At 38.2% G+C, this 11,636-nt stretch overlaps 1 pseudogene; it reads left to right on the top strand.

Moving 5' to 3' along the window:
• The first annotated feature begins 15 nt into the window (after positions 1-15).
• On the top strand, positions 16-10,542 carry LOC118608682 (annotated as a pseudogene).
• Positions 10,543-11,636: the final 1,094 nt, after the last annotated feature.

Raw genomic sequence — 11,636 nt, 5'->3', positions numbered from 1 at the left:
CCCGGCACTGGGCCTCGGGTACGTTTCCCCGCCCACCGGGATTCCACGTGGCCTTGGGCCGCCTCTGGACTCTCCCGAAAGGGCGTCCTCAAAGTAGTGAGGACGCCTCTCCCTTTCCTCCTCCTTCCCCGTCACGCCCGGCTGGTGCCATCCCCGGCCGTGACGTTCTCCTGGCTCCGTGGGCCTGGGTCTTTCTGGCTGGGTGGAATGGGCATTTTCGAGAGTACGCGTGTACGAAGACCGGTTGGTGATCATGTGGACAGAAGGTATCAAGTTACTGCCAATTAGCCAGCTAAAATCTTGAAAACGGAGGCTCCTCAAGGACAGTCACTTCAGGGATGCTTCTTAACTTTGGAGGGCTTTGTGAAGTCTGGAGCTTTTTTTTTTCTGTGGCACTGGAGTGGGTTTTCTATTTAGTATTGGAGATAGTGTTGATGTGCATCCCGGGGAACCTAATTTAACAGATATTTACTACACACCAGGAACCCACTCAAATGTACAAGTACCTTGAGTACACATTCCTTGTTCCCTGTCCTCAGTATAATCCAATAATCCTCTTAGTTAAAAAATATAAATGCAGTGAGGGCAGTAGCAACCTTGGTGCAAGAACTGTTCCTCAGCTGAAACCTCTTCTAGTAAAGCACCTGTGGGCTCTAGAGCTACCTAACTCAGCAGGAAGCACCAAAGAGACCAGATGGCCCATCCTTTTTCTAGGAACTAGGTCAGTTTTGCTTTTTAATGATTGGAGTCATTATTTCACTGCCTGCCTACTTTACATCAGAAGAATGCTGTGAAGTTTAAATAGATAATCTGTCCCATAAATAATCCCTCATTAAAGTTTTCCTTTTCTCCCCTGATTTTGGCTAATGTTAGTACCTAGCCAGCCATGTATCAATCTCCATATCTTCTTTCCCAAATGCTAGAACCGCCTGACTCATCTCTAGGTTCGCTCCTGCCTGGATCTGCAGGACAAACCCGCGTCTTAGGCAAGAAGACCATCAGTTACAGCCCAGGGCTTTGGGAATCAGCAGTAAGTCTCTATAAATAGCTTGGCTCTGATCCCATTTCTTAAATTTAGTTTGACACATCTGTAGTTCCTGTCTCCAGTTTGGGTATGGTGATCTTTCCTATGTTTTACCTCTTTCCCCTCTGCTTGGAAAGTCCTTCTCAATTTCTCTGGCCAGCATGCTCTTACTCATTCTCCAAGAATCCATTCAAATGTCATGTTCTCTCTAAAGCCTTCCCGGGCTTCCACAGTCAGTTTTAGCTGGTCTCTCGCTTAATTCTGCTCCTAGTCTTTTGTAGCACTTTATGTCATATTGTATTTTGTCTTGTTTACCTGTCTGATGTTATTTAAAAGATGGTGAGTTCTATCTGGAAAGTCTGTGTCTTACTCATCCTTTTACCTCCAATGCCTAATATAGTAATGAAACTTAATAAATGTCTTAGAAAATAGCCTGATATTCCAGTTCCTAAGACTAGAGCCTTGCTTTGATTTTGCCAACTTCTCTCCCACTTAGGTGGTGAGGTACTGATAACTCATTTTCCTGATGCCACATATCCCTTTGGCTATCTGAAAAATCACCTTCTCTTGGATTCCTCTTTGCTGATCTCCACCTCTCTGACAGGACACCTCACTATACTGTTTGATGTTAATTGCTGTAGTCTTTAAAGAGATCCAGTACACTCACATGATGACATCTTTAATGTGATCATTTCCAAATATATTCAAGCTTTTTTTTTTTCCTAAAATAATATTTAGAGTCTACTATGTACTTGGCACTCTCTCATTCTCCTAACAGTCTTAGGAGATAAGTCATATCATCCCCATTTTACAAATGAAGAAATTAAAACTCAGAGATTAAAAGGCTAACCAAGTTTTTAACTAATAGAGAGGCAGGATTGAACCTAGGTCCATCCGGCTGAAGTCTTTGCTTTTCTACCATATAACACAGTCTTTAATTCTACCTTTCCTTTTGCCTGCAGTGTATTTATTAGCACGTGGAAGTACAAACGAGGCTAGAGTACTAGTCAGATCATGAAGACAGTTATTCCTTCATTCACTTTATAGTGGATTGAATAGTGTCTCCTAAAAAGATACATCCAAGTTCTCATCCCTGTTACCTGTAAATGTGATGTTATTTGGAAATAAGAGTCTTCGAAGATATAATTAAGTTAAGGATCTCACGATGAGATCATCCTGGATTTAGGAAGGGCTCTAAATCTAATGACTGGTATCTTTAAAAGTTGAGAGGACGGAGGCATACACAGAGAAAATGGTGTGACAGAGGCAGAGACTGGAGTGATGTTTCTACAAGGCAAGGAATGTCAAGACTGTCACTAGAAGCTAGGAGAGTACATGGAACAGATTTTCCCTCAGAGCTTCCAGAAGAAACCAACTCTGCTGACTTCTGACTTCTAGCCTCCAGAACTGTGAGAGAATAAACTTCTGTTGTTTGAAGCCACCAAGTGTGTTAAAGCAGCCCTTAAAAAATAAATTCACACTTCAAGCTCAATACATCCAAAAATTGCACTCAGAATCTTCTTCCCGAGTCCGCTCTTCGTGAGTCCCTTAGGGAAGGATACCACCATCCAGTCAGAAACCTTGAAGTCATTTTGCATTATTTCTAGTGTGATCCTTCTAAAATACAAACCTGATCATATTCCTCTCCCAGTACCTTCCACAGTGAAAATACACTCCTTGTATTAGCACATAGGTCCTTTACATCTACTTCTTTTAGCCTCCTTTCCTGCCTTCTACAAACTCATTTTTACTCCAGCCACATGCAATATTTGCATTTCCCATCTATTTGCCAGAATGAATCAGATTCTTAATATCTCTTTGCCTTTACATATGCAGATATTTCTCTTTTTAATCTACCTCTTCTATTTGTTTGCTTAAACTCAGCTCAAATGATCTATCTCTGGGAAGCCTTTCTTAATCTTTCTCCCCATCACAAATTTCTGATTTCTGTGCTCTTCTCTGTGACCCTCAAGCATGTCTATATTGTCACATTTATCCCACTACACTAAAATTTATTTACTTGCTCATCTGTCTTTTCTGTGAACTGATACCTCTCTAGATTCCATCCATCTTTAAGGACCAACCTTAGCCCTGCTGCCTCCTGTCAATTACAAATACACACACACACACACACACACACACACACACACACACATTTGATGCTTAACATACTATCTTGTGTTATGTTCCTTTCATGCACATATAATTTGCTCACAAGTAGTAGGGGCAATATGTACAGCTCTCTTGCTCTAAATCCTGAAAACATTAGCAACCAAACATATAATATGTACTTAGTAACTTTGATGGGTAAATATTGGATTATTTTTTTCCATTAGGTAAAAAATATTACTAGTACCCAAGTCTTTCTGACATGTGTCCACTCTAATGCTCACCAGGCACTATCCCAGAGAAGAATGTCGTTAACTCTCATCTCTGTGTCTCCTAAGTATACTTCCTGGGTCTAGTCCTGCCCTTCCAAAGTTAGCCTCTAGGACCTCCCACATGATATAAAAAAGAGACAAGAATATACTATTTACAACCCTTTGCTGCTTCTCCACTGCCTACAAAATAAAGATCACTTTCTTTAGTCCAATGTATGAGACTCATTATTGCTGAACCCCGGTCCATCGTTTCAGTTTTTTTTCCCTCTGATTCTGTCATCACACTAGACTTGTATTCATCATTCTCTGCCTCTCCATGTAATTTTATGCCTCTTTGCTGCTGTCCATTCTGTTCTATCTTCTTAGTGAACTCTGTTGTTCCAGAGCTGGCTCTAAATGTCATTTTCTTCTGTAACTTACCCCAGGGGATAAATGAGGAGGTAAGGGAAGCATCAGTGTTTCTATAGTATTTTATGTTTACTCTAATGTAATTTGTCACATTGAACTATAGTTGTGTCTCTCTCCTGAATAAATTATGAGACACTAAGTCCAATTTTATCTTATTATTAAGGCAGATGTTTCCATCATGCTAGAAATTCAGTGAATGTTTATTAAATGTGCTAAAAAGATCTGTTTCAACATCCTCCATCCTAGGACTGCCCTTATGCTGTCCCATGTTCCTCTCCTGGGGTGCTTAGAGAGTATCTTACAGAATTGATCTTGTGCCTATGTGAAAGCTTAGTTTGTCCTAAGCTTCCTCCTTCAGTAACCATTTTCAAAAAGCCAAGTATTTACCATGTATGTAGCTAGCAGAGCTGAAAAGATTGAGGGCAAGGATGTCTCCTTTTTTGAACTAACAATAATGATGGAAACCTGGGTTGAAATAGAGGTATCTTTTGACTCTCAAAAATCACACTATATCTTTGTGTTTTTTCCCTTCTAATCTGTGTTTGCTAGTTTACTTAGGTGCTGAGGGTTTGCAACTGTCCTTACTGAGAACTAGAAATTATAATGAGGATCCCACCATATATCCTTGTAATTTATTGCATATATTTATGTTTGATGTAACACAAAATTACGTACATAGTTCTCACTTCACTGAGTGAATTCCGTTAATTTTTTGTTGGCTTCTTAATATCCCAAATTAAAAATCTCTCCAATTGACAAATGTAGGTCAAATTCAGAGTGGACAAAACTTAAGGACTTTCAGAAAGTCTATTCCATTCTGATCTTGGGCACATTATACTTCTCTAGAACAAATGGCTTATGACTGGGTGATAGAATTGTGATGGCATAGAACAACCAACTGGCTATTAAATTTGCTTTCTTCAAACTCAAAGGGATTATGACATCAGATATAAAGCAGCCAATCATCTTCTTTTCTTCCTTTCTCCTTCCCTTTCTCCCTCACTCCCTCCCTTCCTTTTCCCTTTTTGTTAACAATTCAGTTTAACAAACATGTACAGTTTCTGTGCTGAAGATATAAAGCTAAATAAGCCTCTTCCTTTTCTTCAAGAAGCTCACAAGCTTATATATGAGGCCTACAAATAAGTGTAATATCCTGTGATAATTGCAACAATATTAACATGCCCAAAAGTTAAAGAGAATTCATAAGATAATCATGAGCTCCGAAGGGTTGAGGGAGTTAGAAAGATTTTTGTCAGTTTGAGCTAGGTTTAAATTGATTAAAAGTGCAACTATAGACAAATCCCTTGTTTATTTTCTGAAAGTTAGGTATATTAGTTATTCCAGCAAGCATTTAGAATAAATCGTATTCAAGAAAAATGCTCAGAGGCTCTGCCTCCTCAGCATTCCTAGGCAACCTCCTGGCCGGCTCTTCAGGCTCTGCCTCCTCTGAGCTCAGTGCAGCCTCTGCTGGCCCTCTCAGGATGCAGTGTAGTGGTGGGAGATTTGGAGTCTTCAGGACACTGCAAATGGGTTGTGGCCTTGGGAGAGTGGCAACCACAGGCCTCAGGGCCCCTCATGCTGAGGCTGCATGGGTTTGAATCCTAGCTCTGTCAAAGGCCACTATCTGTAGGCCTTTGAGAAAATCCTTAAATTCCATACCTCAATTTCCACATCTATAGAATGGAATAATGGTTCCTATGGCATAATGATCTTGGGAGGAGTGAGCCCAAATTCCAACAGTACTTGGTACAGAGAAGGCGCTTGGAATATAGACATTTTTTTTTTCTTATTTCATTTTTAGGTTTACAACCATTGAATGGAATCGATTTGCATTTGAAACTTGGAGCAACACAAAGACGTGATATTGTGGAATGACGAGCAAACAAGCAATGTTGCCTAATAAACAAGAAAGGCCCATATGTTATAATGGGGAAGTTCTTGTTTTTCGATTGTCTAAAGGAAATTTTGCAGATAAAGGGTCTGCAGAAATACCCATATTACATGTCAGAAGAATGGTATTTGACAGAGGAACAAGAACATTTGTTCAGAAGTCCACTGGATTCTTTAACATAAAAGAAGAAAACTCATTTAAAAATTATGTGTTGCAACTGAGTGTCAGATTTCAGAACTGGGATGAACCTCCCTTGTATTGTTATACAATGCAAATGAAAAGAATAATGCTTTTAAATATTTTCTACTGTTTCTTCACAGTACCAATAAATTTGAAAAATGTTTGCGTTTTAGACTAGGCCATGAGTTGCAGGATGGCATAAGGGTCTTTAATGGCCCTTTAATTTTATGGAAACATGGCAAAACATTCTTTTATATTTCTTCCCAAGCTGGCAATGTTATTACTGTATCCATCAACTTTTCCTCTCTTGAGTGGGCAGGGGAGATTGAAAATCTAGGTATGGTTTTTTAGGACAAAAGAAATATTATTTATCTGAGGAAGAATGTACCCCAAAGCTTTCAAATTCAGATTATGCATTTTGGAATACCAACTTTTGCGTATACTCCCTTGAAGGTGAAGAAGTAATAAGCAATACATACATTATCCCTCCTGCTTACAGCAGTGTGATAACTTGTGTGCATGTCTGTGCAACCAAGATTGTCAACAACCAGCTAAGAATTTCTCTGATTGCCCTTACTGAAAACGATCAGCTGAAATCGTTCTAAAATGGGACTTCTAAAAGTATGTGCCAGCTTCCATGTGGAGGTCCTTGTGCACTTCAACTTAAGGATTCGGGTGGAGACCTCCTTTTCCTTGTATCTTGTAGGTCCAGTGATGCTTGTGCTGTTTGGGAAAAGAACTTTCAGGTTGCTGCTAAATGGGAAAAAATCAGGTTAGTACTCATAGATGACTTTATTGGAACTGGAAATGAACAAGTACTGCTACTTTTTCAGGACTCCTTAAATTCAGATTGCCTGAGTTCATTTAAAGTAACAGATCTTGACCACATAAACTATTCAAGTGAAACACTGGATTGCAATGAAGATGACTTATTTGAGGACAAACAAGATAATCATTATTTGGTGATTCCAGCTCTGGAAAGGAGAGTGAAAGTTGGATTGGCTTCTATTCGGGAAGTATAGCAACATCTCTTGCTTAAGGAAAAAATTATTTTAAAATCTTACAAAGCTTTAGTGAACCTGGTTCAAGGGAAAGAAGATAGTACATTCAGTGCAGAGGAGGAATGTCTTGTTACTCTTTGTGGTAAAGAAGAAAATCCTGTCCATACCTTTGATGAAAAATCAGACAATTCTCAAGGTTCAGAACAGCTAGTACAGAAGGCGTGGTATCGTGTAATAGATGATAGCTTGGTTGTTGGAGTGAACACCACATCTTCGAAACTGTCCCTGAACTGGGTGACTTTATTGTTGTTAATGGATCAATCCCACTAGCTTCAGCTTTCCTCTTACTAAGTGTCAAAATAGGGTGATCAAGTTGAATAGGGACTCTTTTCCAGCACCATGCTCAGTGCCACATGAAATAGTATCAGAGGCAAAAAGGATCAGGTTGACTGTTGGTAGTGAGGAAGAGGAAGGGGAGAGCTTGGTTTTTGAACAACCATCTAAGAAAGAGTGTGTACAGATTACTGCTGTAACACCTTTTAGCATTCAGTCATTTTTGTTCCTTTGTGCTGCTACAAATTAGGGAGAGAGAAAATACTGTTTTGAGCATCATTATATTCCATGTGGCAGACTTTTTTAAGTCTAGAAGATTTTTCAAGTGGGAAATATCAAGCGACATTTCCAAAGAAGCCTAGAGAACACGTGGAAGATCTCTGTGCACTCCTTGTAGTGTTGCACGAAACTTGCTTTCAAATCATATCGCCCAGCTATGCTCTCACTTCGATGAAGGCATGGCTCTTAGTACACATGAAATGTGAAGTAATCAAAGGATTTCCAGACATTTGCTTTGTAAAGAGCCAGAAAGTTTGTATGGGACATTCTTCAACTGGAAACAAAGAACACCATTTGAAGGGATTTTAATAGTCTATTCTAGGAATCAAACAGTTTTGTTCCTGTGCCTTCATAATCTCATCAGACTTCTCCCTACAAACTGTTTCTTCAAAAATCTAAAATTAGGAAGTAAGGATTTCCTAATTGATTACTTGGCATTAACTTTGGAGAAGGAATTGAGTATGCTTGGTTCTCTTTCTCCTGCCTTAGTTAAGATTGAAAGCAACTTGGTGCAGAGGTGTGAAGCAAAGAAAGAAAAGAGTAGTGGTGTTTTGGCTGCTTTATCAAACAGAAAACCGAACATCCATCCTCATAGAGAAGAACTTCAGAGAGAAAAGCAAATGTTGAGGATGAACCTAAAAGTGAGTGGCGCCCTTTATTGGGAAATGACTTTTAAATTAGCTGAGGTTCAGTTGAAATCAGACCTTGCTGTACAGAAACTGTCTGGGTTATAATTATAATCTCAATATGATTATATTTTAATCAAAGTGTAAAACATTTTGGTTCCACTTGTTTTCATTTTACATTGTACGCCTCCTTTGTAAAAATAAAAATTGAGGCATTTTGTAGAAAAAAGATGCTCAACTTTTGGTGATTAGCTAATGCTCTCAGAATCAAGGCTTGACCTGAACTGAACTGTAAACCAAAAACTGAAACAAAGGGCAAAATTTACTCAATTTGAACCCTAACCATTATGTAAAAAAAAAGAAAAGAAAAACTCAAGCTAAAACAAAAACCAACTGGCAATAAAGAATGTCACAACTGTAAGAGATCTTAGAACTTACTTAGTCCATGTTTTTATATAGGTGGAAAAAAAAATGAGGCTCAGTGATTAAAGACTTATGTATAAGTCATGAGAAACCACTACTGGCAGAGTATGAGATACAGCAAGTGTGTCCATGTTCCAAATTCGTTGTCCTTTCAACATCTCCGAGATAGCCAAAAGTGTATCACAAAAAGAAGGGTTGGATTTTTACCTCTTCTTCCCACATAATTGCATAGTTGATAATGTACTAAATCAAATTGGGACAAAATTAGAGCATCAAAATATTCTCTAAATAGAACCTTATTGGTTATTTTCTTTCATATATGTAAAAAAAGTAGGCTTACCAACTCTTTGAACAGAATCTCTACCTTGTTGACTGCATGCTTGTAATTTGAAGCATATGGGTTCTTCTTAAATCAGAAACAGACTGTTTGCACTCCAGGCTCTAGCTCTTTCTTTAATTGATTGCTATCCAGCACCCATAAAAGCTCTGCGGAGGGTATGGTCATTACGGCACTTATGAAGATGTTCACTTATTCTTACAGGTATGGAATTTCTAAGTTTCTAGCAAGTAACATCACCAGAACTAAGAAATGGGGTGTCAGTTGCTTGGCCCTCTCTTTGATGACATATGTTCTAGTGTTGCCCCCTTGATATTGATCAAAGGTGACTGCAAGAAACAATCATATCAAAATCGTTTATTTTCTTTAAAAAAGGGTTATTAAAGACACCTACATCCCTGTTGTTCTATACTCTGGAAAGGGATAAATATATTTCAGAATTAGTAACAGAAAAAAGCATTTCCATTTAAAGAACTGGTATGTTTAAAAAATCAGTCGTAACACTCATTTTCCTTTCTGCTTTGGCTTCTACAAAGCTCAGAAATAAATGTAAAATGAGGCTCAACCTCAGTACATAGGCTTAAAGTTGAGGCATATTTGCTTTTTCCATTAAAAATATTTCTAAGGTAACAACATTTTCTACAAGTCTTTGTGTAAGCCATCTCAGATCCTTTTTTGGAAGTAATGCGGTGGTAAATAATGAATATGTACAACATTTTCTTTGTTTTGAGTCATTGAGTACTATGCTTCTTTGTTATTTATAAAAAGTTCTTAACTATTTACAACCACACTCAAGAGTTCTAGGGAAACCAAGAGGTACAGGAAATGACTGCAGGCCTCAACAGTCTTAAATCTAGTTGTGCCGCTGGAGCACTGTAGAGATAAATAACATCAGGTAGCATATTCTAAAGGGATTTCAAAGATCCATTCTCTCCTTAGCTCTATAAGTCTTATTATTACATTAGTAATAGAGACATTTGGTCAAAGCGTATTCTGTTTTGAGTCAGCTTAAATAATGATATTTGGCTAACATTTTTCTGAGGGTGGTAAAGTTTTGGGGTAGTTTGATTTTTGAATATCTTTTCGTTAAAGCAATTGTGTTCATGGTAGAAATTTGGAAAATCAGAAGTATAAAGGAGCAAATTAAAATCACCCATAATCATACCTTGGGTTTGTTCACATTGCATAAAATAACACAATATATGTAATCTAGAGTCCTGCTTCTTTTTACTTCACATTATGCCTTGAGAATTCCTAGTCTTCAATGATAGGATTTTTATTGTGCCACAATGCATTGAATGATTTGCTCAACCATTACTCTGTTGGAGATTTAGATTGTTTCCTAATTTTCTATATTAAATATAATACTGTGATCTACATACGTAGTAATAGTGACCATAGCATGTATGAAGCATAGTATATGCCAAACACTATACTAAGTACTTCACATAAATTCTTATTTAGTCTCATAATAATTCTATGAAGGACTATTATACCTTGTTTACAGACGATGAAATCAATAATTAGAGGTTAATTAAAATACCCACAGCAAGGGAAAAGATTTAACCCCGATCTGACATAAATATTCCAACTTATTTTTTATGAATATGTAAATAAATCCATTCAAAGTTTCCAACTGCCTATTGAAATATGCAGTTATTAGCTCCAAATTAAGAAATGTGTGAGTTTTTTTCTATTCCCTTTATATTTTTTAAAGAAAAAATGTCTTATGAATATTTAGTGGGTTTTTTTTGGTATATTTTTTTACTTTAGTAATTATTATCCTACTATGATAGAATAACGTGTTATGTACCCTTTTAGTCATTTTGTGATCTACAGAAAATAGTAGGAACACAGGTTCCAAAAATGATTCTCTCATTTTTATTAGAGGACAGTAAAACCACTGTAATTAAGAGAAATGAAAAGAGGTGGTGAAAGTTCTGAATTTTACGGTACTTTGACATATGCGATTTTCATATATTTTCAAGTCCCTAGAGAAAAGAAATTAAATTAAACTAGTGAGCTTAGGCTCTGCACCGCCCCTACTGTTTTAATGAATATCAGATAAGGATGATTTGCAATCAGTACATCATTTGATGGCATATAAAATAAGGGCTTTTAAAGTGCTTAACGGTGGTTGAAACGCTTTCATTTCTTAAGTAATTCAAGCTATCATTACAGATTAATACAGCCTTTTAAAATAGTGTCAAACTAAGACTGAACTCGGTTTGGACTGACGGATTAATTTAAATTTGTGAACATCTTAGAGCTAAAATCCATTGATTTGAGCACTCACTCAGTGGGCCACGTAATAAAGCAAAAGATAGAAGGAGGAAGAATTGAACTTTTAGTTAAGCGAATTCATATAGGCAAGCCCTTGGCGTTACAAGTGAAGAATTAAAGGCCTAAGAAGTGAAAGAATAAAGGAGCCGAACGAGCTTTCCTAACCAAAAACGTACATGAAGAAACCACCTTTGCTGACCCTCCCATCCCCGCCCCTCCGCCCCATTCCATACTGCGGGCGGGTCTCGTGCAACTGCCATCTGTAGTCTGGGGGTCCTCCGGCCCCTGACCCAACTCGGAATCTCAGCGGCATGGGGCGCCCTCGCCTTCGGCCAGCAGCAAGCAGCTGCTGCTGCAGCAGCAGCAGTAGGAGCTGCAACTGTTGCGCACCCTGGCGGGTGCCTGGAACCACTCCCCCCCCCCCCCCCCCCCCCAAAAAAAAAAAAAAAAAAAAAAAACTAGGGAAGTGT

Source organism: Rousettus aegyptiacus, unplaced genomic scaffold (genome assembly GCF_014176215.1).
Source record: "Rousettus aegyptiacus isolate mRouAeg1 unplaced genomic scaffold, mRouAeg1.p scaffold_m13_p_10, whole genome shotgun sequence".
Lineage (NCBI taxonomy): Eukaryota > Metazoa > Chordata > Mammalia > Chiroptera > Pteropodidae > Rousettus > Rousettus aegyptiacus.
This window is presented reverse-complemented; position numbering and strand designations above follow the sequence as displayed.